The sequence below is a fragment of the Sus scrofa genome, chromosome 15 (genome assembly GCF_000003025.6).
Source record: "Sus scrofa isolate TJ Tabasco breed Duroc chromosome 15, Sscrofa11.1, whole genome shotgun sequence".
In the NCBI taxonomy this organism is placed as follows: Eukaryota; Metazoa; Chordata; class Mammalia; order Artiodactyla; family Suidae; genus Sus; species Sus scrofa.
Genome location: NC_010457.5, coordinates 87,351,768 through 87,377,443, shown reverse-complemented (window position 1 = coordinate 87,377,443; position 25,676 = coordinate 87,351,768). Strand labels below are relative to the sequence as shown.

The window sequence follows — 25,676 nt, the reverse complement described above, 5'->3', positions numbered from 1 at the left end:
GATCCAGCTGAGCCAGAACTTTCCCCCAACTACATCTTTCCACCACTCCTGCTCACATCTCTCCCATAATTCCCTGATATAAAAAGGGTATATTGGTATCCTTTATTTTGGGACTGAACTGTGTAGTAAATAATATGACTGGCTTCTGCAGGTATGTTTGACTTCCTAGCAAGACTATAAATTGAGAGATTAAAGAACCGTATTCTATATTCTTCTTGCACACCTTACACTTTTAATACAATGCTGATCCCACAAGGAACATTGAGTTCTCTTGAGGTGAATTTTCTATGCTTTACATTCTTCAGAATGGACAAATGGATAAAATACTTGCTTTCTGTTGTTTCTCTCTGGCTCATTATCTTTTATTTAGTTTGGATGTTTAAATTCCTTTAGACAATAAATTTTGAGTTTAATGAACCATATTTCATATTTAAAAATAAAACCAAGTGAAATAACAAAGATAGGAAAAATGCCAGCAGGTAACACTAGAATAGAGTACAGCAATTGTTGAATCTCCACTAGCACAACCGTATGTTTTCTAATACATGATAATTTTTAACACAAAAAGTTAAAAGTACAGAAGTAATAGAGAAGGAAATCCTTGAAGCAGCAAGCTATTTTGAGAAGTAAGGGGTTTCAGAGGAGTTTCCATCGTGATGCAGTGTAAAGGAATCCAACTAGGAACCATGAGGTTGCAGGTTTAATCCCTAGCCTCCCTCAGTGTGTTAAGGATCTGGCATTGCTGTGGCTGTGGCATATGCCAGCAGCTGCAGCTCTGATTTGACACCTAGCCTGGGAACCTCCATGTGCCGTAGGTGCGGTCCTAAAAAGCCAAAAAAAAAAAAGTAAGAGGTTTTAACTGTATTCTCAACTTTAGGATTAAAAAAAAAAAAAGCCCAAGGTGTTTCATTTATCCAAAAATGAATGCCACCGCACATGAGGAGAGTCTAGCTGTTTGCTTGCTTCTTCAAAGATTTTTTTTCCAAATAAGTGCTATATTGTAGACCATCTGCCAACCTACTTTGCACAAGTTCTACATAAAGAATAATATTTGAGTTACTAAGGCCTACAAGTTGGAGAAAGGAAGAAATTTATATTAGAGGTGGATAATCCTATTGGAAACAGTAGGGTCTTTGGTGTCAGACTGAAGTTTCAAATCTGTTTCTCTTTCTAGTTGTATGGCATAGGGTTAGGCAGCTAATATCTATGGCTGTCGTGTTCCTTATCTGTGAAATAGCAATATGATAACTTACTTCTCAAGGTAATATAAGATTTACATGAAATAAGGTAGATGCTCAGTATAGCTATTGGAATTATTATATTGTAGAAGACAAATATCAATTTCATATTGGGGGATTATTCTTACAGTAAATGACATTTGTCTTCATGCTTATGCAGCTGAATTTCTTTAATGGTATACATTCAGGCTAGAACAGAGAACATACTCTCATTAAATTAGGCAATTTTAAATGGAAAAGCATATGTCAAAAGTGAAAACTTATGCTCAATTTAATTATGCAACTTATTTTTTGATTTCTAGGCCTTAAACACATACCTCAAAATTACAAAAAGAGATTTACTATTGGGTAAACTAAGGCATTTTGGTTCTAGTTAAGGTATTGTTTCTTAAGTATTTACATAACTAAAAATTTATTGTATACATCAAAATCTTAATAATTAGGAATCTGATCAGAGGGGGGTTTAATGTTGCAGTTTACCAAATTTAAATATAAAATGCTGATTTGTTTATTCAATCTGCCATTCTACTTACCTTACACTTTCCAGATTCTATTTGTCTTAATGATAGAATTGCCTAGAGAAAATAATTCTATATAAAATAAACTTGGGGAACTCTTGCTTCTCCCAACCTCAACCCAATCACAATGAATGTTAAAAATTTGAGAAGTTCTCCAGATTTATTAAAAAAAAAAAACAGAAAAACTGTTTACAGACCCTGGTGTCTTACCTAGTGGTTAAGAACTCAGGGTTGTTACATGCCCCAGGTGTGGCCAAAATTTTTTAAAAATAAAAAATAAATAAAACTGTTTAACTTTGTTTAACTCAGCCTTTCTAAAATTCATTTCAACATATAATATTTTGGGCCCCTTCAATGTAACTGTTAATATTTCTAGGGATACCAGTGTAATGATTTACAATAGGATAAAAGGGGATTAAAGGAAAATGTTACTGAACAAATGCATTCCTCCAAAACTTTCAGAGGTTTATTTACAAATCATATAATTGAACTATGTGGAATGGTGGTTAGTCTGACTTAGATTGGTTTTTTTCCATTAAGTCATTATTAACCATTAAAGGATTTCTGGTTATCATGTATATTTTAAAGTAGTAAATTGCATATTTAAGGTCTAATAATTTAAACGTATTACTTATTCTTTGAATTTTTCCACATTAGCAAAAACTCCTATTATACTAATTTATTGTCCTCTTAAGTAAGCATTAACATGGCATAACAATTGGCTATTCTGATTTCCCTACTTATTCCAAGTACACAGAAGAAGAAGGTATGGATACCACTGGAATTTTGCCTTGCAAATTATTTACATAATCTGCATAAGTTTATAGGCTTTCTGATTTATGCATGGAAAAACTTGTCATTTACCACCCATTTCACGATTTCTAGATCACAGTTTCTTCATTTTGCCACATAATGCTAAATTTACCCTCCTCTAAAACCTTGTCTTCTTTTCAGTGGCTCAATTCTCTGGTGTTTCTGAGCAACAGGTAAGAGTGGCTCATCTATTCTTCATCAACAATGAAGTGAAGCGAATTATATAACAATAAGCTTAATTTGGTCTGCTTCATAAATAAATGAAACAACTCAAAGGAGATTTTGAAACCCTTATAACTGGACATAGTAACAAAATGTTTTTAATTCATCTGTGAAGCTTTAATGTTAGTGTTTAGATCAGTCCTTTTCTTTTTCTTTTCAGTCCTGCCCTAAAATATTGCGTTTAAAGGTCTCTGATATTTTGAATCAAAAAACTTTGGAAAGTTATATCTATTACATCAAGTGCTCAGTGTATGCCACTTGATATTAAAATTTTTCTGCAGTATACAACAAAACAGGAGGATGTCATTATTGAATTTTCCGGTTTTAACACTGTTCTTTTACATAATCAACTTATTGATACACATTTTCTTCCTAATTTAAGATTAATTTCTAGCTCTGTTACCTGTATGATTCTTCTTATTTGAAGGTATTTAGAACTTTTAAAAAATGATTTTATTATGCATATATTTAGAATTATATGTTTACATGTAAATTTCTCCTTCCACATTTTATGAGGATCAGAAAAAGAGGTTAGTGACTAGATGAACTAGGTATTTGTGTAATACTGATGTATCTTTAAAAGCTTGAAATGGTACAGGAGTTCCCATCGAGATGCAGCGGAAACAAATCCAACTAGGAACCATGAGGTTGCAGGGTTCCATCCCTGGCACTCGCTCAGTGGGTTAAGGATACGGCACTGCCATGAGCTGTGGTGTGGGTTGCAGTCCCAGCTGGGATCCCGTGTTGCTATGGCTGTGGTGTAGGCTGGAGGCTACAGCTCCTATTGGACCCCTAGCCTGGGAACCTCCATATGCCGCAGGGATGCAGCCTTAAAAAGACAAAAAGACCAAGAAAAAAAAAAAAAAAGCTTTAACTTGTACAGACCTTATAAAGACCTCATAAATGGTTTTTTAAAACACACCACGTGCGCATGCATGCACGCGTGCACACACACACAAAATGTCTTTTTAAAAAATAATTCTGATGTGTTCCTGAACCTGAATAAATATAAACTGCCCTGGCCTCTCCTACCACATTTCCCCTCTCTAATCTCCCTTCTGCAGCCCCTTCATGACCATCTTAGAACAAACACAATCTGCATTCAGAACAGGACCATTTACAAGCTGAATGGAGTTATTTTGGGTGAGTCATTGAAAACACAGTACAAAACCTTTCCTCACTCACCAGAAATGCATTTTTAAAATAAAGCCAAAGTGAACAAGGCTTGGCAAGTTTGAGGGTGGACAAAATGGAGAGAGCGCGGGATTTCTGCCAGACCCACACAGGATTCTGCTAAACCATTTTTGGCTATTCTTTACATTCAGCTCCATCAACTTTCCTTACCATCACTAACTAAAAAGTACAAGATTGAGTAGGTAAGATATCAGAATAAGGACACTCAGTCTCAACCAGTACTGTGACAATGGGCAGAGCCAGTGTATCCTTTGGAGCTTAGAGACAGTTTTAAATCCCCTCTTTTGTCTTCCTTTATTCAGAAGCTGTAAGATGTAACCATTAATCTTTCTTCTGATTAAATCATTTTGACAAATAAATAATAGCCTATTTTTAGAAACTTGTGTATAAATTCAGTATGCAGTCCTTTAAAATTGCTTTTAAAAATAAGTGAAGTTCTATGAGAGTTAATCAGACAATAAAATATTAAAGGAAATAGAACTATAGAGACAGAAAATCAGCTAATTCCTAAGAACTAGAACTTTTAAAATTGAATTAATATATGTCTATACAATGGTTTGATAAATTTTGAATTTTAACATGAAGATATTCAAGATTTATGCATCAGTATAGATTCTTACTTTTCTATCTATAAAACATAATACTCACCCTTTTTCCTGCAGAGAACTTTCTTGCAGAAATAAATACAACTGATTACTCTTCTACAACCTTTTACAAATCAGTTGAGGCTCACATCTCACAAATGAGGAGAAACCTAGAATGAACAATGAGATATTCTTAATATGTAATGGTAATTCAGAACTCTTTCACTATAAAATTTGATAGTCCCTGAAAGATATCTTTGACAAAGGTTGACGCAGCACATTACTGCGTGTTAATTAATATACCCTGTAGAGAGAACTTCTCCTAAATGTGTTCCCTGTTCACAGAGTGAGGACAAGCCAGGCTCTAGTGGATGTAATCATCCAAGTATTCTCCTTGAACTCCCTGTAAATTATCAGTTTCCATAGTCAGGGTGACAATTGTTGGTTAAGCCGAATGAAAACTCTGTATTTGAAAGTTAATCTGGCTGTGGGAGCACTAGGGTCATAATAAACAAACACATGTTTCCGGCTGTAGTTAAGAGCACAGCAAAGGACTCTGGTTTCCCACATTTGGGGGAGTTTTTTCCTTTTGTGGTTAAGCAATTGTTTTAGAATTGTAAAATAAGTACTTGGCCTTCAAAGCTTATCTCTTCTATCTAAGAATGATTTTATTGTATTTAGTTGTATAGAAATATAATCTACATATGATCAGAAGTTAAAGGGACCAAATATATATTGATGGGAACCATAAACTAAGGACTGTCCACGATCTTGTTTTAAAATAAACAGAAAGGTAAAGCAAACCTCCATTAAAATTTCTTTGAGGCAAGAAAGTTTATTACTGCTGTTAGGTAGCATATTTGGTCTGGATTACATTAGTATTAATCAAACAGCTTAAAGTTGTGTTTGTTAATAGACTGGTGTTAAATAAAAGAACTACAGGGTCAAGGTCAGCACACAGGTTGTTTTGCTTAATTTTTAAAACAATCGTCTGAGCTATGTCTTCCCAATTTTTTTTAAACAAGTCAGTCCAAGTTGGCATCTTAAAACCTTTAAAGACTGTAATTACACTACTGCTGATATTCAACTTGGAGAAATGCTATTAGGACATTATTATTTCAGTGAACTCAAGGAAATAACGATGTTAAAAATGAATACTTTTGATTGCTTTGTGCCAGACACTGTATTTAGGCCTGGATTTAAAGTGTCTTGTTAATACAATTTCATGAGGACTTGTATTATTCTTACTTTACAGATAGGGAAAGTGAGCTTCAGAAAGGTTAATACTTGCCTCAGGCCACATACTAGTAAGGGACAGAGTGGAACCAGGATTTTTCCCTGTAAGTCCCATGCTCTTAGCAATACTTGTGACTATCTTTCCATACTTGAGGTCCATTCTTAAAGAAACATTAGCAACCACTTACTGCCTTCAAACTGAGAGAATTCTTACAGCTGATGGGCAGAGGGTCAATGTGATTCCTAAGTAGAAGGAATCCTGGAGAGGCAATTACCTACTACAACTCCCTCATTTTAAAGGAGGAAAATTGAGCCCAAAATCTTTAAGAAGCCTAAGATTAGCCATCTTCATTAGTGACGGAATTAAAGACAATCTCAACAGCCCCACAAATATTAATAAAGGCAAAGCTAGAAAAATCTTCATCGAATCTTCTGAAAAACTCAGAGAATGTAAAAACAAAGACTTTAGTATCTGGGCTTCTTGCCAACATATAATATTACAGAAGTAAACTTGGTACTTCTGGCCCCTAATCTGTAGCTCCACCTAGCCATATTTTGGGAGGGGACTCAAGGCTGGAGACAGTGAGATCTCTGCAAACAAACCTGTTATTCAGCTCATGTTTGAGTCTTTCTGGGATAACATCCTGTTCTCTATTAGATACAAAACACGAGACTGTAACATCCCTGGCCCATCCAGATTCTTGCACTCAGAGGACTTTCCCAAAGGGAATGATGTTCATGATCAAAAAGAAGATGATTTTACTTCTTCACCTAAGATCTGGTCTTTCAAGCAAGTTTCAACTGCCCAATATAGGATATGATGTTTTAAGGTTTCACTTAAAACCTACTTTATTTTATTTTTGGCTATGCCCGCAGCATGTGGAAGTTCCTAGGCCAGAGATCAAACTGGTGACAGCAGCAACCCAAGCCACTTCAGTGACAACGCCAGATCCTTAACTCGCTGCGCCACAAGGGAACTTCCACCAACTATCTTATTTTATCTTATTTTTGTTTTTTTAAAGATTTTTATTTTTTCTATTATAGTTGATTTACAATGTTGTGTCAATTTCTGCAGTACAACAAAGTAACCTAGTCACACATATATGAATACATTATTTTACTCACATTATTCTCCATCAAGTCTTCCACCAACTATTTAAACTCTATCTTGAAGAGAAACAATGTTCAGAAAGTTTTTCTAAAGGATAAAACTTCAGCCACTACTGTGACTATTTAACATAAATGATACGTATTTCAATACATTATATATTTTATTTTAAATATATATTATATTTACTCATGATTTAAAGCAGGCCAGCAAAGAGCTGATGGTATCAAATGATTCCCAGTAAGATGGTTTTTACAAAATCACTCTGTAATATGTACAATGGCATCTGCCTATATTGAGTCTCAATCTGAGCAATGACATGAAATGAGATGTGCCATCTCTAATAAGGAATCTTTCTCCAAAGTTGTTAAGTATATCACCCTGTATTCTTTTTAGGAGGACCTCAGGAGAAATATCTTCTTACAATATTCGTTCCATGAAAAATTGAAATTACAAGGACATCTTTTTCTTTTAAATTTCATGGGCAATGGGAGTTGGATAGCTGACAAAATTCCTGTTTTTATACTGGCAACTAGAAAATTGAGAGCCAAATGTGTGGCTTACCCATGATACATGAGTAGGTCATGATGGTATGCATCTTAAACCTTATTCATAGTTAATTCTGTCCCACCCTTTTTTTTCCTTTCATTTTTTCTTTTTCTCAAAATAAATTTTATAATTTTTGATATTTCTTTTCAGCAGCATGACAAAGCATAGCTAAATAAAATGTTGAGAATATTATGCAAAATTATATGTTTACTATACGAATATGTACATTCATAGAGGAACATTAGGAGGGAAAAAACGATGTTCTGTTAAATAACAGTATTATGGCTAAATTATTTTCTTTTATTTTCCAAACTTTTTGAAATTGCATTTACAATTTAAGGAGAAAAACTTATTTGAATTTTGGAAGCTCTAGGTATTCCAGAGGCAGAAGTGTGGGAGGTATGTGCTTGGCCCCATGCAATGTACTTCAGCTTGATTGTGTTAAGGCACATGGGAAACTGTCATAAACTGAAGTTGAAATGGTAGGTGAGAGCCAAATTTTAAAGGCCTTTGTGTGCTATTCTAAAGGAGTGTATTACTGCCAGTGGGACGCTGGAAGCAGCTTCTGGTTTTTAACTAAAATGCTTTATTGAAAGATAGCTGTAACTATATAATGAAAGAATAGAGCATGAGAAGTCCTAAGACAAGAGAACCAGTTAGGAGGCTTATTGTTATTATTATTCTGGTGGGGTGGAGGGGGTGGGGGGGTCAGGAGGAAGGAGGTTTATAAAGACTCAAGTTAGACCAGTAGAGATAGGGGCTGCAATGAAATTTGACAGATTAGAAATGGGTGGGGAGGAAGAAAGAGAATGATCCCCAGGGTTTGCTTTTCACTTCAGGTCAATGGATAGATATTGGTGTCATTCAATATGATAGAGAATTAGAATGATTAGGCATGTGGCATTAATTTGTTTGAGAGTAAGGCAAATAAGAGAAGAAAGGATATGAGTTCATTGTTGGACATATTGGAAATAAGGTATTTATAAGACATATAGAGATATAGCCCTAAGCAATCAGAAATAGAGTACAGAGGTAGAACTCTGGGTACAAGTTTGGCTTAAATATTGTAAGGGTGTGTGTGTGTGTGTGTGTGTGTGTGTGTGTGTGTGTTTGGAATCATTAATACCAGACAGCCATTTTTTATATATGATCCTGGTCAGCCCTTATCCTTTCAACTCTCATTTTATAGGTATCTTTATAGATTTTTTCAGGATTCACTATTCTTTTTATTTCTTTTTTGACCTTACATTTTTATATTTTATTACTTCCCAGTCTCCTTTACTGGCTTTCATTCTTTTACCAGTATAAGCTATTAAGTTCATACACTCTCCCTGACTGAGATGGAGAAGACTAAAAATGAAGGAGTTCTGGGAGAAACAAAAGTTTGTTCCATGTGTTAATTTTGGGGTTTTTTTGTTTTGTTTTGTTTTTTGCTTTTTAGGGCTGTACTCTTGGCATATGGAAGTTCCCAAGCTAGGGGCTGAATCGGAGCTGCAGCTGCGGCCTGTACCACAGCCACAGCAATGTGAGATCCACGCTGCATCTGAGCTACCACAGCTCACAGCAACACTGGATCCTTAACCCAGTGAGTAAGGCCAGGGGTTGAACCTACCCAGGGAGCAAACCCACATCCTCATGGATGCTAGTCAGGCTCATTACTGCTGAGCCACAATTGGAACTTAGTGATGTGTTAATTTTGAAAAGCCTGTTAGACAACCAAGCAGATATACTGAATAGGCGTTTGGATGTATGAGTATAGAGTTCAAGGCGAAAATCTGGACTAGATGTAAGTTTAGAAGTTATTGGCATGTAGATGGTATCTAGAGCTCAAAAAAGTCATTTGGGGCCACGAGGGAGGGATTGGTGAAGAATGACAGGATAATCTCTTTCAGGATAGTGTCTTGGGCTGCTCCACATTTTAGAGGCAGATAAATAAGAGGCATCCATCAAAGGAGGCTAAGAAAGGTCAACTAGCAAGGTAAGGAAGAGAACTGAAAGTGGTGGCCAGAGGCAACTAAAAAAAAAAAAGATTTTCAAGAAGAGGAAATGGCCAACTCTACCAACTTCCTAAGACGTTGATTAAGATGAAGGCTGAGAATTGACCTCTGGATTTGGCAATAGAGATGTTATTGCTGACCTTGACAATAATTGTGGTGGAATGGTGAAGAGTGATGCCTTGATTGTAGTGGGAGTCTGTAGGGCTAATTCCTTTTAGAAGAGGGAAACAGGAAATAGCAGGGGTATTCAAATGATAACAATTAATTGGTTAGATAGAACAATAGAGCAGGAAACCCATTATATAAATATACGAACATTCAGAATTATGAATATCTATGTCTGGGTAAGCTTGGGAAAAAGCCAAGTTCTAATGTTTTGATGCCTTGGAGTTTATTCCTAATTGATTTTAGTATCAGACCTTCTTATAGTTACTATCATTTCTCAGTAACACAGTCAAGAGGTAAAGATAGAAACAGTAAATGTAGACAACTAATGAAGAGACGGATAAAGATGGGAAAATATTTAAAAGGATAAGTAGAGTCGAAAAAGGATTTTTGGTTATTTTTTGAGAGGAATGCATAGGAATAAAACATGTTTTTGCTTAAAGATAGGAACAACTAGACAGAGAAAGGTTAAATACATACAGAAAAGTTAGATATTTGAAGAGATAAGATCTTGAGAAGAAGGAAATTAATTTTAGAAGGTAATTTCTTTTAGATTGGAAGGAGACATAAATGCAACAATATAGTTAAATTTTCAGGGGAAGATAAAGGAATTAACACCCAGTGTCCTACTTGTACTTGGATAATTAGGCCAGATCATCTGCTGAAGTGATGGCGCATAAGCGATTTGGACAATTAAAGAGAGTGAAGGTTTGTAACAGCTGTTATTAAAAATGGAATCAAAATTACAAGGGAGAAGTAAAATACTTGTTTGTTTGACAATTATATCCTCTTGAAAGAACTTTATAAATATTAGCTCATTTATTCATCATAATGTCTCCATGAGATGTGCTCAGTTATTATTCTCTTTTTGTAGATGATGAAAATGAGGCAGAAAGTGGCTGTGCTAAATTGCTAAGGGCACCCAGCTAGTAAGTGGAGAAGCCAGGAACTGAGCTTTGTGGTTAAGCTCAGAGTCCATGCTCTAAGAGCATTACCCCTTTACAATGCTGATGTCAATGATACAATTTTATTTAGCAGGCTTAAGTACATAGGTGTGGAATTTCAAAAGAATATTTTAGATTCTTCCAGGAGAGGAGCTGAGAGCTTTAGTGTGAGGATAGTAGAGGGGGCTAACTTGATGAGATAAACCATAGAATGCAGGCTAGATGGGAGAGAGAGGGCAGGAAAGAAAGAAGCAGGGTTGTAGAGAGGCTTGAAGACTTGGATCTTTGCTGCTTTCCTGACGTTTTAGATTCTTCATGAAGCCAGAGTTAGTTTGCTAGAAGTAGGGAAGAAGGATAGTTGAAAGGAGCAGGAACTCTGATTAAGACAGTATGATTGTGGAATTTCTGTTGTGGCTCAGCAGAAACGAATCTGACTAGTATCCATGAGGATGACAATTCCATCCCTGGCCTCACTCAGTGGGTTAAGGATCTGAATTTGCTCTGAACTGTGGTGTAGGTCGCAGATGTGGCTCAGACCCCGCTATTGCTATGGTGTAGGCCAGAAGGTGAAGCTCTGATTCGACCCCTAGCCTGGGAACTTCCATATGCTGCAGGAGCAGCCTTAAAAAGCAAAAAAAAAAAAAAAAAAAAAAAAAAAGCCATTATGATTGTGAAATGTAATTAAGAGAGGTGAAGACTAGGTAGCACTGGGGTCTAGCACTGGGGTCTAGCACTGGTAGTATATCATTGAAGTCCAAATGAGTTAAAGGCCTATGCAGCAGAGGAGGTCAAGAAGTGATGAGTCCAGGGTGTTGGGTGGGGCATCTCTATAAATACTGAAGTCACATATGAATCACTCAAGATGAGACAGGAAACAGGGTGGAGAAACGGCTGCAGAAACCAGCAGATTGCAGTGTGAGTCTGATGAGGGAATGAAAGATGGCATAAGATGAGAGATCAGGCTGACAGAATGAACAGACTCCAGGCAGTGGAGTCATATAGGCCAACCAACCTTTCTTGTAGCCACCTGCCTTACCTTGAGTGTGATAGGGAAGCCACAATGGTCATTCCAACCAAAATGTGTAATCTGGCAGCATTCCTGAAGAGCTTTTTAAAGGGGTTGAACTTTTGAAATGATTAAAGCCTTGAATTACCTCAGAGGTCCAACACATTAGCAAAGTAAATATTAGCACAGTTAATCTAGGCTGTATAAAACCATTATCACTTAAGCACGAAGAAGGCCCTAAGCACATGGATACATTTTTAAAAGGTGGGAGAGTGGAGGAGGAATGGAACACAGGAAATTGAGGTTGGCCATGGGTAACAGGAACAACTAATATAAAGGAGGAAGAAAGAGCCAGCAGCCATGTACATGGAGAACCTCTAACATGTGCCCTAGGAATAGTGTAGAAAAAGGGAAATGTGCAAATGAGCCAACTTTTTCCTTTAGTTCAGAATACTCAAGAAAAATTATTTTAATAATTTCACCTGCAGTGATATGGGTTTTCCCTATTCTAACAAAGTTAAGAGCCTCAGAAACAAAAATAAAGTTTCATTAAAAAAAAAAAAATCCTACCCCTAAATCAGAAGGCAGGCTGAATTATATGCTATTATAGAACTAACTACCTACTATTAGAGGAAATTATATTTTAGTCAACAAAAATTCAGATTTGCCTTGGTGACCTATATCATCGGTTACCTGATCCACCTTCTTCCTTACCAGGGGAATCCTTTTTATTCAACTGGATATTGGCATCTACACATAATACTAAGAGATGGTAGTCATCTTATGACCATGAGAGGAGTTAGCCTGCAAAAAAAAACCAAGATGAAAAGTTTCCCAGATTTAGGAAATAGTAATGCAGACCAATCACTCAAGACACTCAGGATGGCTAAATGGAAAGTTGGATAGATCCTAAGTTTTTGATAAAGTAATTGACTGGCTGAATAACCAACTCCGGGACCACCTTAACATTTTAATGCTGGGCAAATCTTCCTTACAGTTCAGCCAGTTCTTGTTGCATTTTCTGTTACTCATAGTCAGAAGCATCCTAACTAATGCAGCTTTATCAGCCCTTTCATTGAGCAAGTCAATAACACATATTGTTCAATCCTAAGTATCAACTTGCAAATTCTAATTAGTATTTTCAAAAGGGTTCTTTGTGAAAGTCCTTCAGTATGAAATAAAGCTATGTTTTCTGGATTATAGTTGTACATCTTTATGTGGTATTCCATAAAAATCCTTTTTGTGAAATGCATAACATAATGCCTTCATCTGCGTAGTTAAGCTAGATTGGACGCTTTCTAAGATGTATTCTAGTTCAGAAAATATTGGTTATTATAGGACAAATGAAAGTGTGATATTTTCTTACTTGGTAAAGCACCTAACAATAAGGCCATACAACAGAGATTATCCAGTGTTAAAATTAATTATATAACAAAGAGCTTCTTTTGACACTTGTCTTAAGAGTTAACAGAGTCAACATTTGTAATATATGAGGAAAAGCAGTAATTCAACCACTCTGACATGGAGTTTCTTGAGTTATGAATAAAAATTGGAATGAAGTCCTTTATCCATTTAAATATATGGTGTTGATTCTTAATATCCCCAAAGTACAAGATAACCTCTGGCAAAAGAAAACAAGATAAATGATAGAAAAATTTCTAAATGATCATATTCACAACCTTTGCGACCCTAGAAGCACCAAAAGCTTCAAATTTTCTATCCATTTCTAAAGACTTGTCAAAGGGCCAAATCAATTTGTGAATGCTCTTAAAGTTCCATTTTCTGCTGTGAATACAACCACAAGGATTCAAAAACAGTAAGTTTTACCTGAACTGACCTCCCTGGTCAATTGGAAATGGCTTAAGCTGACTTGGGGGTATATGTTTGTATGCATGCATGCACAGGTCTGCGTGCGTGCATCTGCAAATGTGTACACAACTTATGCTTAGGAGCAATCCAGGGATTATTAGATCACCAAGCCTCTGCTCTTTCCCCCACACCCTCCCTCAAGGCAAATCCAGCCTCACAATACCACAGCCAGTGAAGTCAATTGTACTGGGATTTCCAGGGCTGGGAAATGGAGGGGGCTACCAAAGAGAAGATTATGATCAGCATTGTTATCGGGCAGGCAGATCAGCATTCAAAACTATGCTCTGATCTGAAACTAGACATCACTCTTCTCTTCTCCCTTTCTTAACACAATTGTATTTAAATGCAATTCCATTCTCTTTCCAAACTTGCCTTCTGAGGAAAACAAAAACACTGCAGTTATAGAAGCCATGCATTTTAGATAACTATCCAATTACAATTCTCACGCAAACATACTTTTGATGGATTTCCCATGCACACTCTTCAACCAGCATATCAAAGTATGTATCCAGCAAAACCAGGTAATTTCCAAGAAGGAGAAAATTTTCTTAGAAAAATAATTTTCTCCATATCAGATTTTAGAAAGGAGAACCATGGCACCTGCATGTATAGCCACACACCTCCAGAGTGAACTTGAGAAAAGAAAAAGAAAGGAAGAAGAGTGGGAACATTTACTATTCAGTTAAGTGATCTGAAAACATTGGAAATTGAAAAAATATATCTAGAAGTTTAAAAATATTGTTGTAGAAATATTTTCATTTGAGAATGATTTTAACCTCTGTAATAGAATGTGTTTTTTGAAAAATGATTTACCTGCTTCCCCCTAAAAAGTAAAATCTTAGAATAAACTCTTTCTAGGGACCATTCATTGACCTGACTTGGAAGGATATTTACAGTCCACTGATTCCTTCCTTATTTATTTATACTAGGTAAAATTTTGTCTCTGTCTTTTATAACAAAGACACAGAAATAAAAGTTATAAAAATAGAAAAAATACTTCTCGAGGGTCATTTCATTCTAGTCTTCCTACGGAAAGTTCCTTTCTCAATTTTAATTATCTACTAATAGCCATTATTTTTCTACTCTATCCAAATAATATTTCTACCCTACGAGATACAAATTTTTTTCAAATGTCATTTCTCAAACGGTAATTAAACAAAATTTCTTTATTTTCCAAGTTACTTAAAAAGGGATGATAAAAAAAAATTTAACTATAGGGCATTCCCATTATGGCTCAGCAGGTAATGAGCCCAACTAATATCCATGAGGATGCAGGTTCCATCCCTGGTCTTGCTCAGTGGGTTAAGAATCCCAGTGTTGCCATGAGCTGTGGTCTAGGTCACTGACATGGTTCAGATCTGGCACTGCTGTTGCTATGGCGAAGGCCAGCATCTGCAACTCTGATTCGACCCCTAGCTTGGGAACTTCCATATGCTGCAGGTGTGGCCCTAAAAAGCGAAAAAAAAAATTAATATATTTTTAATTATATATATATATATTACATACATGTGGGTTAGATCATGGTATATTAGATCATGGTGTATTCTTCCTAAGCTTTTTTTGGGACAACGCAGTGGTGAGAGCAGTATAAAATGTCCATGTGTGTCTACTATTGGCATATGTGATTTTTTTTTTTTTTTTGGCTTTTTGAGGGCCACACCCACGGCATATGGAGGTTCCCAGCCTAGGGGTCTAATCTGAGCTGTAGCCGCTGGCCTACCCCACAGCCACAGCAACACCAGATCCCAGCTGCGTCTGCAACCTACACCACAGCTCACAGAAATGCTGGATCCTTAACCCACTGAGCGAGGCCAGGAATCGAACCCACAGCCTCATGGTTCCTAGCTGGATTCATTTCTGCTGCGCCATGACGGGAACTCCAGCATATGTGATTTTAAATCTCTAAAAATAATTTAGCATCTATTAGAGTGGCATAGCACCTACACTTTTTTTCTACCACCAGTAATTTTAAAACAGTAAAAGAAACTTCCTTGAATATTCGGATCACTGCCAGTGTGTGAGCACTAAAGCACTTCTTTTGTTGAGTACCAAAGGTAGTACCATACTGCCCTTATCCATACACTAAGTTTAATGTACTCAATTGCCTTCAAGGTGTTTCTTCAATTTAACCCCATTTTACTAAGTCAAGTTCCTATTCCACTGACACAAACAATCCTCTCCACTTGGATTTATCCTCTTTCTCTTCAATGAATCATTCTTCCTCCTTCGTGTCTGTTGTTCTCTCCACCAGGGTTGCCATCTCCTGTACCTTCTACTCTTACTTGAGTGGCTCGTTTCCAGAAAGCGTTTCCTGAGTCTTTTAGTCCATATGGTGCTCTTACTGTCAGGATGTTCATTTAACGTTCCATTGTTCTGATTTCTGTTAACTAGTTCATTCTAGTGCTTTCTTACATGCTCCACCTGTTCCTGCATTCTGAAATACTTTGGAAGTTTATCTACCATACTTTGTTTATTCATTGTTCATTTCTGTACATTTCAAATTTCTAGAAACACTAAGTCAACAAAGTATAAGATAAAAATAATAAACAGGATTTTACCTGCACACAGAACTACCTTCAGGACCCCTTTTCCCTTGTTTTGGCATGCAATTTTTGTGTTTCTCATGTTCGCTACTAACAGGGACATCATTTCAAATTCAGGTGTCCATGATATTTCCCCCTGTCTTCCTTAGGGTGCATGAGGTAATACAGAAGTTTTCAAATTATTTTTTTAGGAACAGAGTTTTGCTTTTCCCAAACTCATTCTTACCCCAAATTTCAAATATGCAAAAGAGATGCAGCAGAGTAACTCTTGTTAAAGAGATTGCATGTGTATGATGGGAAAGGTGAGGGGTCCTGCCTCCTTGGCCCTTCCATACCCCCACCAGTTCTTTCTTGGAGGAATTGTGGAGGCTTTGTGTAAAAACAGCAGAAACCTTGGCCTTGTCTCCACTCTTCTCTCTGTTCAGGCTTGCACACATCTCCTCAACCTTAAAAACAATGAACTCACACCCTCACACCATGCACAAAAATAAACTCAAATGGCTGAAAGACTTAAATATACGACAGGACACCATCAAACTCCTAGAAGAAAACATAGGCAAAACACTCTCTGACATCAACATCATGAATATTTTCTCAGGTCAGTCTCCCAAAGCAATAGAAATTAGAGCAAAAATAAACCCATGGACCTCATCAAACTGAAAAGCTTTTGCACAGCAAAGGAAACCAAAAAGAAAACAAAAAGACAACTTACAGAATGGGAGAAAACAGTTTCAAATGATGCAACTGACAAGGGCTTAATCTCTAGAATATATAAACAATTTATACAACCAACAGCAAAAAAACCAATCAATCAATGGAAAAATGGGCAAAAGACCTGAATAGACATTTCTCCAAAGAAGATATACAGATGGCCAACAAACACATGAAAAAATGCTCAACATCGCTGATTATAAGAGAAATGCAAATCAAAACTACCACGAGATACCACCTCACACCAGTCAGAATGGCCATCATTAATAAGTCCACAAATAACAAGTGCTGGAGGGGCTGTGGAGAAAGGGAACCCTCCTGCACTGTTGGTGGGAATGGAAACTGGTACAGCCACTATGGAGAACAGTTTGGAGATACCTTAGAAATCTATACATAGAACTTCCATATGACCCCGCAATCCCATTCTTGGGCATATATCCGGACAAAACTCTACTTAAAAGAGACACGTGCACCCGCATGTTCATTGTAGCACTATTCACAATAGCCAGGACATGGAAACAACCCAAATGTCCATCGACAGATGATTGGATTCGGAAGAGGTGGTATATATACACAATGGAATACTACTCAGCCATAAAAAAGAATGACATAATGCCATTTGCAGCAACATGGATGGAACTAGAGAATCTCATACTGAGTGAAATGAGCCAGAAAGACCAAGACAAATACCATATGATATCCCTTATAACTGGAATCTAATATCCAGCACAAATGAACATCTCCACAGAAAAGAAAATCATGGACTTGGAGAAGAGACTTGTGGCTGCCTGATGGGAGGGGGAGGGAGTGGGAGGATCGGGAGCTTGGGCTTATCAGACACAACTTAGAATAGATTTACAAGGAGATCCTGCTGAGTAGCATTGAGAACTTTGTCTAGATACTCATGTTGCAACAGAAGAAAGGGTGGGGGAAAAAATATAGTTGTAATGTATACATGTAAGGATAACCTGACCCCCTTGCTGTACAGTGGGAAAAAAAAAAAAAAAAAAAAAACAATGAACTCAGAGTTCCTGTCATGACTCAGTAGTTAACAAACCCTGCTAGCATCCATGAGGACACGGGTTGGATACCTGGCCTTGCTCAGTGAGTTAAGGATCCAGTGTTGCCCTGAGCTGTGGTGTAGGTCACAGACATGGCTCAGATCCCCAGTTGCTGTGGCTCTGGTATAGGCTGGTGGCTACAACTCCACTTCGACCCCTAGCCGGGGTACCTCCATATGCCATAGGTGCAGCCCAAAAAAGACAAAAAAAAAAAAAAATGAACTCGATCTTCAGAGACCATTTGTGTAAACTACAAGGGCTTATAATGCAAGCAGTACATTTCAAAACAAATGAAAAAAAAAATTCACACCTAGACTGTTTTGGTGTTCTATTGTTGTATTGGGTCAGTGGTTTTAGATGTTTTCTTATGAAAAATGGTTGATGTTTGATTAAAAATTAGTATCAAGGATCGATTAAAGTTTTGAATTTGGAGAAATTTAGATTCTGGTTTGTGAGTATCTTTCATTATCAGTAAATTTCAGTTTTAAAAATTCTCAAGCTGGGCAGCAAGAAACAATGGCCTGCAGAAAACAACACCTACATAGATTAACCTCCTCAAGGATTAACCCTCTGTCATGGGACTGGACCCCCTTACCCCACCCTTGACCTTCCCCTCCTTCTTCACCGTTCCTGCCACACGTTCTGGGCATGAACTCCATCCAGCCACGGATTCCCACCACAGATCCTTTATAAGCCTAGCACCTCCTCACAGTCAGAGCTGGCACCATCTTGAGCGCAGCCCACGCCCCTCTGATGCTTAATAAATCTCTCTTGCTTTAAAAAAAAAAAAAAAAAATCTATTCTGAGGTAGCATTTCCAAAAAAAAAAAAAGAAAAGAAAAAGAAACCGAAGTTTGTATTCAACATTCACAACTTCTAATCTTCTGTATTTCTTCAAGGAAGCAAGCAGTGTAACATAGTGTTCCTACATAGAAACAATCTGGTACAAATATCAGTCAGATATTTGCTTTGGCGGGTGTTCATTTAACAGAATGTGTGAAGAAATACACAAACCCAGTGTTAGGCAAATGCCACTAAATAGTACTATCATTCCAGTTAATAAAATGTATTGGTGAAATTAGGACATTTCATTTTGGCTATATTTTAAAAACTATTTGTACAGGGCACTGATTCATTTGTAAATGGAAAAAAAGTCAGGCAAAATACCAAAACAGTAAGTTTCACTAGATTCCAAGCAACCTGTTAAATAAACCGTTGCTGCTTTTAACTGCAGAGTACTTCAATATGACTGCCAATGTCCATTATTTTTTTAGAATTTCTGGTTTCCCCATCAGATAAACTTGACTCAGCTATCAATATAAAAGTGCTTAGCTGTCAGTTTGGCTTGACCAAAACAACTTTTGATTTTATTAATCTTTTTACCAAAATTTTTTATTTTACAAAATGATTTACAATGTGAAAATTTCAATGAAAAGCCCGATTCACCTATGTGTATGTATGTGTGTGTATATATGTGAGTAGACACACATAATTTTAGTAGTATTTATTGCTAAATGATTCCTAAATGAAATAAACTTTTCAAATAAAAGTAATATGTTGATAAAACTTACTAAAAATTATTATTTTTTTACTGTAATATCCTTATACTGACAGGCTATATAAAATTTTAAATACACTTAAATTAAGAATCACTCAGTCCTTGGAGTTCCCGTCGTGGTGCAGTGGTTAACGAATCTGACTAGGAACCATGAGGTTGCGGGTTCGGTCCCTGCCCTTGCTCAGTGGGTTAAGGATCCGGCGTTGCCGTGAGCTGTGGTGTAGGTCACAGACGCGGCTGGGATCCTGAGTTGCTGTGGCTCTGGTGTAGGCCCGTGGCTACAGCTCCAATTGGACCCCTAGCCTGGGAACCTCCATATGCTGTAGGAGCGGCCCAAGAAATAGCAAAAGGACAAAAAAAAAAAAAAAAAAAAAAAAAAAAAAGAATCACTCAGTCCATGTACATTCTTATTCATTCGATAAATAGTGGTGTTATGTTTTTGTACAAGGAGATTTACTTGACCCAGATAGGAAATGAGGACTAAGATTTTGTTTCTGATACCCAGAAACTTGCAAATTAATGAGGTCCATAATGAGGAACTGCAGTATATGGTAATTATCACCTTAGTGATACAGGCAAGTGCTTTAAAATATCACTTTAAACATGTTGAAAAGCAAATAAGGTCTGAAATGAATCAAAGGGGAAATTTTTTGCCTAGAGAAGCAGTGAGAGATTTTTGGCCCTACTTTCTCTCCCTCTTCCTGCAGCACCAACATTAACCAGCTTTTAACGCACTGTTATTAAAAAAGAAAAAAAAAATTCTGGCAAGGGTGAGGAGAGTGATTTTGACTTGGGAAAGCCTGACAGGGGAAGTGTAAAGAACTAAGATAAGAAAAAAGGGAACTAACATTTACTGAGTCCTTAGCAATTGAACTTTATGTCTATTATGACATTATGTTTCTTCCTAAAGGGAACCAGCTAGAAAGTTTTTGAAAACACTGGGGTATAAGTAGGAGTAGAAAATGAACAAATAGAATTTTTTATCTCGGCTGTATTCATCTTTGTCCCAGTTGACCAGTCCTTGAGAAAAGAGTATCTAGCATGAAACTATTGGAGAAGCTTAAATAAGATTTTCTTTCAAACTATATTCATGCCTTGAATTAAGTAGATCATCAATGTTTTCATTTGTTTTAATTAAGCTATAAGTTACAAGGGAAAATAGATAAACAAAGGTAATGGTCGGAAGATATATTATGGAATAAGTTTGTGGAATAGATGCTACCTATAAGCATTTGAAAATAACTACTTCTGATAAAGCCCACAAGAAATATAGCATAGCCATGAAAAGACACTTTAAAGTTGGTTGCATATCCCACAGCCACAGCAATGCAGGATCCAAGCCCCGGCTGCAACCTACACCACAGCTCACCAGGATCCTTAACCCACTGAGCAAGGCCAGGGATTGAACCTGCATCCTCATGCATCCTAGTCGGGCTCATTAACCGCTGAGCCACAAAGGGAACTTCCCATTATTTTTCAATAGCTGAAATACATCAAGATAAAACCAAAAGCAAAGCATTCTGATGGTTAAAATGTTGTTTCATTTTTAAAAACAATCTCTAACTTTACTGTGCATCTGTGTTTCACTTATCTACATCAGTTCTTTATTTTATGTTCCAAATTAAATTTTCCTCAAATTTCTAGCAATAATAAAGGGGAGTCTGGATTTTCCCATTTCTCTAAAATTAAGTATCTTAAGAGTATACAAGAAGGCAGGCAATAATTTGAAGTTGTCTATGCCTTCCAGAAATCTATACTTAGTTCATGTGTACATTCAGCTGATGAGAATCTATTATCATTGGTACAATTTGTATTATATGTCACAGAATTATTGTACATCTTATCTGAAGAGAATATTTCTAAAGAAATAACCAGATATTTGTGCTCAAGTGTAAAACTCCCAAATAGGAAATGATGTCCAAAAGTAAGGTTAAATCAGCCTTAGTGCATATTTTAAGGCTATAAGAATTATTTGATAATTGGTTCTGTTAGGAACTAGCTATGTATAAGCTAAGCTGAAATGTTGATAGGAATGCATTTGCATGCCATACTAAATAAGGGCTCTATTAGTTTCACTTTTAAGAGGAGACTTTTTTGAACATCTTCTCTAGTTCAAGCTAGTCACACCATGTTCAAAAATTCAAAATTCTCCTAATTATTTTATTATCAACATGCATATTTTAATATCCTGCTTCCTATGTTATAGAATATTGTATTAAATGCTATGAAATTCCATATTTTACATATTGCAGTACACAGATTTCTCATAATAAATGTACATATAATGTATTGGGCATTATTAATTTTCACATCATAACATGAGAAAAACAGTTTTTAAAAGGTTATTTAAATATGATTTTTAAGGGAAAATTGCTTAGTACAGGGTCAGAAATATTTTGTTGTTATTAAGAGCCCAGACAGTAAATGTTTTAAGGCTTTGCGACCTAAAGTTCTCTGTCACTACTCGGTTCTGCCACTGTACCACAAAAGGCAATAGGCAAATGAAGGAGCAGGGCTGTCTTCCAATGAAACTTTATTCTCAGAAGCAAGTGATGGGTCAATTTGTCCTCTGGGCCATAATTTGCTGACCACTGTTTTAGAACATAAAAACATTTTACATTTTCTCTGTTTAAGAAAGGTGATTGAACCACAGTTCCCACTCCCTAAAGTTAATATATATTATATATTACTATTATATATATATTATATATTGAGATTGGGGAGGATCAAACACATTGGAAAGGATTTTAGAAGTCTTGGTCAAAGGGAACAAACGTCTAGTTAAAAATGAATACTTTCTGGGGATGCAATGTACACCATGGTGATTATAATGAACAATACTGTATTAATACTTGCAAGTTTCTAATTAAGTAGATATTAAATGTACTTACCATAAAAAATGGTCATTATGTGCCATGATAGAGGTGTTAGCTATGGGTGGTAAGCATTTTGCAATATACTCTAAGTATCAAATCAACAAGTACACCTTTAACTTACACAATGTTATCCATCAGCTATATCTCAACAAAGCTGGGGAAAAAAATAGAAGCATTTCTATCTATAAGCGAAAGGCATTATGATCACAAACATGAAATGGTAAAATATTCATATGTTAAATGGGCATTACCTACCTGTCAAACGTATCAGGATGCCTTTTTTAATATTATAATAGGTGATAACTATGTCATGTTTCTAACATTTGGGGAGATTTGGAAACATGTCTTATTCATGATCTTCTATTATAGTTAATTCCATCATAAATAGGTATTTTATTTGAAATTAATTTGGTATAGTTTGGCCTTGTATTTCCAATACATGGGACCAGCACTATTTCTTTTCTCTTCTCTACTCCTAAAAAAATAGGCAAGCACTAATTATTTTCTTTCTTTTTACAGCCACACTTGTGGCGTATGGAAGTTCCCATGCTAGGAGTCGAATTGGAGCTGAAACTGACAGCCTACACCACAGCCACAGCAACTCCTGATCTGAGCCATGTCTGCCACCTATGTCACAGCTTGTGCCCACACCAGATCCATAACCCACTGAGTGAGGCCAGGGATTGAACCAGCATTCTCACAGACACTATGTAGGGTTCTTAACCTGCTGAGCCACAACGGTACCTCCCAAGAAGTCACTAATTTTTAAAATGAAATGTAAATCCCATTAATACACCATCAAATCGATATCACTGCCATATGATTTTGGGGATGAGGAAGTTAGGAAAAAAAGAAATGAGCTAAAGTAACAATAACAGCACCTCTGACAAGGGACACTTCTATCACCTTCACATGGAAAATTAGCGGAAGTATTAAATTCAAATTTCATGTAAAGCGGGAAATATAAGTTCTGACCCAGGCTAGACAAAGACATTCCTTTAAATTATTTTAATGTGAAACTGTTCGGATTAAAAATTGTGATTTCCATAATAAATTATCCATAGTAGATTAAAGAATTCAGATTACAGTGACAAAGAGCTCACTGGTTTATTACATTAAAACATTTCTACTTCAAAGGCAACGAAGATTTCTTCAGAGTGTTAGAAGAATAGGTTTTGCAGCTTTCAGAATCTCCAAAGGATCTCTATATGAATTACGATATCCACATTAAGTGTTCTTAGGAATATTATCATTCTTTAGATAGCGAACCTGACTTTAAAAATATTTCATAATTTATTACATAAATGTTACAGGAAACATTTCTAGTTAAGCAGGTACGTATTACATAATTTGCATTTTTAGAACACTTTATAAGGGGAGATCAGGGTGTTTTAAAAGATAAGAGAACTAACAATTCCAGTAACATAATCATTCATTTGAATTAGGATCAAACCCCAGACAAGTTAGTGCTAATCAGATGTTTTTCTGATCTATTTAAAAAATGATTCAACCCTCCCACATCCCAGAGGGAAAAAATAACCAAATTGCTTAATTGTTGTTTTCTCCAGGTTTGGGGACCTTCTCTCTAGATTCTCAAGTCAGACATGGACTTGATGCATGCTTCTATATTAGTACTTCTCATATTACATCATGGATATTTTATATTTTCACATATACATTCCTAGTGCTCAACACAGTGCCTGGCGCTTAGTCACACTTTATTGGTTAAACTGAATGAAAGACTATATACAAAGAGGAGTTCTGCTGTCACTGATATTAACAGCATTAAGATAGATGATTTCTCAGTATGCTGTCACCATGCAAATAACTTTTCTACAAGCTGTCCAGGGAGGCATCAAATGGACACAGTTGTTTTTCAGAATATGGAAGGTACTGTGTTGAAATTTCCTAAGTGCCCAACCAGCTTGGATTTTAATGACTTATTAAATGTTTTTAACAATAAACTTGACTATTAAAACTCACTATTATTTTTAGATCATCTACTGTGAGGAGCAAGGATTAAAGAAGCCCTTAAACCAACACTTCTCTGTAGCCTATCTACAGGGTATTAGATATTCTATAGATGATATACTGCTCTGAGAATGGTTAGATTAAAACACCAATAATAGTATTTTTCACAGGAAGATGTTTTTCCTTCAGAAACAAAGGAATTTTAACATACAATTCTAAGGCAGAAAAGTTTCCTTAGGAAAGAACACCTGAAAGAGGGAAGTGGAGATTTCTCTCAATAGTTAATGAGGTCATTTCCCCTTTAAAACTTACACAACCTATGACATGTCTGACCTCCCCAGGCCTGAGGCATACATTATATTTAAAAGGATTCTGACTTATGCCTCAAAGTAAATGAGTACCAGTCTGTCCATCTAAGGGTACTGATTATTTGGGGGCCGTGCCTTGTGTCCAAGCATTTGTACCGCGTCTTCTTAACTTCTGTTTTCATAGCTGGTCGAAGAAAACTGCTTCACCTTCTTCCCCAGTCCTACCCAAAGTCCACATTCCAGCCAAACTGGTCTATTGTAAACATCGAATGTTCTGTGTCCTCTCTCATAGCCTTGCACCTTTGCATGCAGAATAACCTCTCCACTCCTTTGTCTGCTGTTTCCTCTGCTTATGACACTCTCCACCCTCCTGAAACCTGTGGTCAAATTCCTGCCCACACTTCAAGACGCAGTTTAGCTGTAATCTTGTAAGGAAGCCAGCCCCATCCCTTTCAGGCTGAGTTATATGTCCTTTTACCAGTGTTCCTGGAGAACCTGTGCAGGAAGAATTAAAGAGGCCCTTAAACCTCTTTACTGCCCTTAAATACTGTGCAGAAGTGTCCACTCACTTCTTGTTTTTCTTCCTTTTAAAAGTGTTATCCTGGATGACAGGGCCAGTGTCTGATCCATTATCATACCTCCAGCAATACAAAAGCAAGGAGGCAGCTTGGAGAAAGTTGTCAAGGTTGTGGGGCTTAGTATTAGCGTTACTTTGGGCAAATTGCAGTCTCTCTATGGCTTGGCTTCTTAGATACAATTCTGTCCACTTTACAGCATTGTAAATAAGTACTCAAATATGTATTTGGTGACTTTTTAAAGCTCTTTATGTGCATCATCTCATTCCTTCCTCAGCACAACCCCATGAGGTAGGTAGTGTTATTATTCATATTCTACCGTTAAGGAAACTGAAACATAGAAAGATTAAGTAACTTGTTCACAGATACCCAGCTAATAAAGGCTTTGAACCTGGTCAGTCTGACAGCAGAGCACTTGTACATTCTGTACTGCATTTCACTATCTTTCATAACTTCTGGAGTGTGGTTCAAATAATCAGATTGAGTTGCCAGTTCTACTAGATAACATAAGGATATTGTATTTGAGGATCTTCATCTACATGTGTTTTCAGCTTTCAGAAAGTCTCACAAGGCAGTACTTTTGATTTCTATTTGGAGTATATCTAAAGTAAATTGTATAAATTCATAAAGG

General features: G+C 36.5%; 1 protein-coding gene across 2 annotated transcripts in view; it reads right to left on the bottom strand.

Annotated features, from left to right (window-relative positions):
• The window catches only part of SSFA2 (sperm specific antigen 2), a 91,676-nt gene that overhangs the window by 40,649 nt on the left and 25,351 nt on the right, over positions 1–25,676 (bottom strand). Inside the window, exons 2-3 of one of the 2 annotated variants that reach the window (XM_021076138.1) lie at positions 12,289–12,378; positions 4,634–4,739 (exon numbers count right to left, since the gene is read on the bottom strand). The gene's annotated coding sequence lies outside the window, so the exon portion shown is untranslated. The remainder of the gene's footprint in view (positions 1–4,633; positions 4,740–12,288; positions 12,379–25,676) is intronic. The other variant, XM_021076137.1, reaches the window with a different exon arrangement.